This window comes from Muscardinus avellanarius (genome assembly GCF_963383645.1).
Source record: "Muscardinus avellanarius genome assembly, chromosome: 1".
NCBI classification, from domain to species: domain Eukaryota; kingdom Metazoa; phylum Chordata; class Mammalia; order Rodentia; family Gliridae; genus Muscardinus; species Muscardinus avellanarius.
In genome coordinates this window covers 109,271,914-109,276,306 of record NC_137786.1, presented here as the reverse complement: position 1 = coordinate 109,276,306, position 4,393 = coordinate 109,271,914, and the positions used below count along the sequence as shown (strand labels likewise).

Here is a 4,393-nt window from a genome sequence, read left to right as displayed (position 1 = left end):
AGGCCCTTCACAACTTAGTGAGATCCTGTTTCAAAATAAAAAATTAGGCTGGGGTTGTGTAGCTCTGAGGTAGAATACCCCTGGGTTCCATCCCAGCACCACACACACACACAAATAGGGTTGAGGGTGTAGCTTGGAGGTAGAATGCCCCTGTGTTTAATCCTCAGTACTGCAATAAATAAACAAATAAATACTTATTTTGCATCTTTTCTACTTGTCTTAAAAAATTTGAGGTGTAGGTAACTGGGGTTTGAAACCAGGGGCATTCTACACCCTAGCCCTTTTTATTTTTATTTTGAAGCAGGGTCTTGCTAAATTTCTGAGAGTCTCACTAAGTTGCTGAGGCTGGCCTTGAATCTGCAATCCTCCTGTCTCAACCTCTCATGTGATTGCAGGCAAGTGGCACTGTACTCGGCTATTTTCTACCTCCTTAGACCTCTGACTAGCTTAGTTTTCTTTTCACTGGCAGAATACCTTGCTCTTTACTACATGAAAAAACTGAATCTATCAGATGGGAACTCCCTCATCTCCTCCCAAACAAACTATAAACAACCCACAACCACATTCATCCTGCCTTCCTACTAAATTAGAATTGCCTTTTTTTTTTTTTTTTTTGGTCACAAATTCATCCCTACATCTACGTTCTAGGTTCAGTTCCCTCCCATTGTCCTCAAACCTCACACTCTGTTATTTTTTCCTTCACTTTTATGTCCAACTATTCCTTCCCACTGATTCTTTCCAGTACACTTAAACATGATTAAATGTGTTCCATCTTAAAACATCCACAATTCTTTTTACTCTGCTTTTCCCCTTGGCTTTTATCCTATTTATTTTCATTCTTTCACAAACTTCCTCAGAGAATCATCTACATTGGCAGTCTCCGTTTCCTGGCCTCACACTCTCAGCCTACACCAACCAAATTCTACCCTCATTACGCTACAGAAATACCTGGCTTGCTCAGCTCAGTGGCCTCTGTGTGGTTTATAATATGTCCACAAATTCTTTAATAGTCCTCTTTCAAAATTCTCCTCCCCTTAAGCATAAATTATACTTAGTGACTTGCTTCTGATGAATAAGATGTGCCAGAAGTGGTGATGTGTGACTTTTGAGCCTGAGTCATCAAAGACATTGGTTCTATTTTACACATTGGAGAAGAATTCCAGAAAGTCAAGGAAAAAGTGAAGAAAGTGGAGCCGCCATGACCACCCTCCAAGTAGCAAAGAATTTCAGCCAGGGAGTATCCCTTAGCCCTAGCAAGATTCCAGAACTCCCTCAGAGACGCCCAGGCATCCCCACAGTCAAGCTGTGTGCCCTGGACCAGGAGAACCAAGATGCAAGGATACGGGTACAGAAGCCACTCTTCAGTATTCAACACCCCTCACCGACTTAGCAGGCTCTGTGTTGAAAACTGCTCACCAAACAGAAAAATCAGAAAGATCGATGGGTACCACTCAGCTCCAGAGCCCTCGGCCCCCTTCCTAGACAGAGGCTCCAAGAACCATAGAGTTTGTGGCTGACCCTGCAGCCTTGGCCAGGTGAAGGGTGAGGAGCTGTCCCTAGGGTGCCAGTCCAGTCTGGCTCAGAGTGTACTGGTTCGAGGGAGCCAGAGAGGCACCACCTAGAGGGGCCAAGGTGCTTGGCCTCTGCACACTTGGCTCCCCAGGACCCCCATCCATCGACTGGACCCTGCCAGGGCTTCCTGCTTTTCAGGCTGGAGGGACCAGGACTTCAAGGTTGGACCTTTTGGCCCCAGAGGTTAGAAGTTCTGATTCCACCTTCAGGACCTGCCTTTCACCTCCCCACCCACCCCAATTACGGGAACTAAGAAGAAAGATAGGTGGCTGCAGAGACTTCAGCAAGCCAGCCCTTGGGACTGCTGCTGGAAACCCTGCTGCAGCCAGCTTACTTTCTTCCTGAAGGAGAACATGAGGTTTCTCTCACTCAGATGAAGGAAGAGGGGCTGTCTTGGGACTGGCCCAGTGGGTACCACAAAGAGAAACCTGAGAGACAACACACAGCGGGGAGAGCTGTGAGTCCCCTTCCTACCCCTATGCCCAGCCCATGTCTGGCCGTGAGGTACCACCTTCTGTCACCAACCCTGTCACCACCTTTTCATGTTTGGAAGGGCTCATCATGTACCCTTCTGTGTCCCCGCTCTGCCTTCATACTCATTGTTGCGGTGTCTTGCCATTTGACCCCAAACACAATGTATACCCACCCCATCAGTCCCCCTCTGTCCCCAGTCCTGCCCTGAAGAGCCTGCCCTGCCCTGGGAACAGATTGCAGTACAATCAGCTGTTTGACCAAGACAGTTGTGTAAGATTGCAGGGGGAGCCTGGGAAACTGCCTGTGACAAGTCCTTCTGGACCCCATCCAGAGAGAACCCACAACCTCCAGGAGCTAAAGACACAGCGCATTGGTATCCTTCAGCAGCTCTTGCAACAAGAGGTAGAAGGGCTGTCAACAGGCAAGCATGCCTCCCTTAATGGATCTTCCTCTCTGGATTGGTGGAGCTTCAGCCCCTGCTAGATGAGATTTCTAGAACTCCAAATTCCTCAGAGCATAATTCTGGGACTTCACAGCTTCATGGACTATCACAACACTCTGGGCTGCTAGACCTCTGCCTTCCAGAGTATGAGGGACCACAGCCCTGCCCTAGGGCAGAGCCTAAGCTGGTATAGCTCTGCCCACCAATGGAGCCAGGGCTCCCAGAGTCTAGTTGTAGGGTTGAGCCCTCCTCCTAGGAACAGTCTGAGGTTTCAGAACCATGCCCTCCAACAGAGCCCGTACCCCTTCAGCCTAACCTCCAGGGGAGGCTGGACCCCCAGAGGCCTGCCCTGGGGTGGAGCTGGGGGCATCAGAGTCCTGATCCCTGGAACCACACATCCTAGAGTCCAGCCCAGGGCTCTGATGTGGTCAGCAGGCTCTGGTAACCACCAACCTGACCTTTTCTTCTCAATGCCCACTTTGTGCCCGCCTCCCTTTCTGTTTACTTCGGCCTCTGAGGCCCCCAACAGTCCAGGCAGTGTTTCATTCCAGTTGATTTGGGGCCCCCCAGCGCTCCCAGTCATGAGGTTACAGCCTCCACCCACTCCTGTCCTGCGGAGCTTGCCCTATCCCCTTTACCCCCTATTTATTGTTGGTCTGCCAATGGGATTGGGAACCAACATTCTTTTATCCTTTAATAAAGCTTCTAAAGCCACTCCTGGCTTTAGAAGCTTCTAATCCCAGTATTTGGGAAGCTGAGATAGGAGGAGCTGAGCCAGACATGGTGGCCCATATCTATAATGCCAGTACTTGGGAGACTGACAGGAGGATTACAAGTTCAAGGCTAGCCTCAGCAACTTTTAGTGAGGCTGCAATTTTGCAAGACCTTGATTCAAAATAAAATAGGGCTGAGAGTGTAACTCAGAGGTAGCACGTTCCTGGGTTTCTAGTACAACAACAACAAAAAAGAAAGAAAGAAAAAAAGAAAATCAAAAGAAAGAGAAGAAATAGATGGAGATGGTGGCTCAAAATAAATAAAAAGGGATGGGAGTGTAATTTGGAAGTAGAACACCCTTGGGTTCAATCACACACTCCTTTTCCTCCCTCCTCCTCCTCTTCCTCCTCCTCCTCCTTCTTTCCTCCTCCTCCTCCTCCTTCTTCATTTGAAAATGGGGTCTGGCCAAGTTGCTGAGACTGGTTGCAAACCTGCAATCTCCTGTCTTAGCTTCCCACATACTGAGACTACATGAGTGTTCCACCATGCCCTGACACACACACACACACACACACACACACACACACACACACACACACTATAAGAAACTGCTAAACACTACTTTAGAGTGCCTATACCATTTTGTAGTCTAATCCAGCAATGTAGAAGAGTTGGACCTGCTCTGAATCCTCTTTAGCACTTGGAATTATCAGTGTTTTTTCCCCATTGTAATAGGAGTGAGTGTATAATAACATGTTTTACTTGTTATTGCTTGTCTTTTCATTTTCAAACAGTTTCTTTCACAGAAAAAATGCATTTAATTTTAATGAACTCCAAGTTGCCAACTTTTTCTTGAATTATGTTTTGCTGCAATAGTACAGATTTAGAAGTGCACTCGAATGAAAGACCTGGAGTCATAAATGAATTAAATTTAGTCAGAGCAACTGAGGAGAAGAGCAGAGATCTACTTCTTTTGCAAGTCTCATTTCAGAAGCTTCTTTTACTGATAAGTTTAAACAAAGTGTCCATTACACACGCCAAACTCATTATGCACAGAAATAACTTGTTATCTGAGGCAAAAGCATAAAGCAAGGACAAACACAGTACAAAGAAAGACTGTCCACCTGGGCTCATCTCTGATATAGATATATGGGACCTTGGAGATAATCCTGGGTACATGTCTGAATAACT

At 47.0% G+C, this 4,393-nt stretch overlaps 2 pseudogenes across 2 annotated transcripts; both read left to right on the top strand.

Annotated features, from left to right (window-relative positions):
- The first annotated feature begins 1,198 nt into the window (after positions 1–1,198).
- LOC308274585 (tastin-like) lies at positions 1,199–2,004 on the top strand (annotated as a pseudogene). Its single transcript has one exon. The product of its transcript is annotated as a tastin-like (transcript).
- Positions 2,005–2,061: 57 nt separating this feature from the next.
- On the top strand, positions 2,062–2,869 carry LOC308274506 (tastin-like; annotated as a pseudogene). Its single transcript has 2 exons — positions 2,062–2,076; positions 2,244–2,869. The product of its transcript is annotated as a tastin-like (transcript).
- The last annotated feature ends 1,524 nt before the right edge of the window (positions 2,870–4,393 follow it).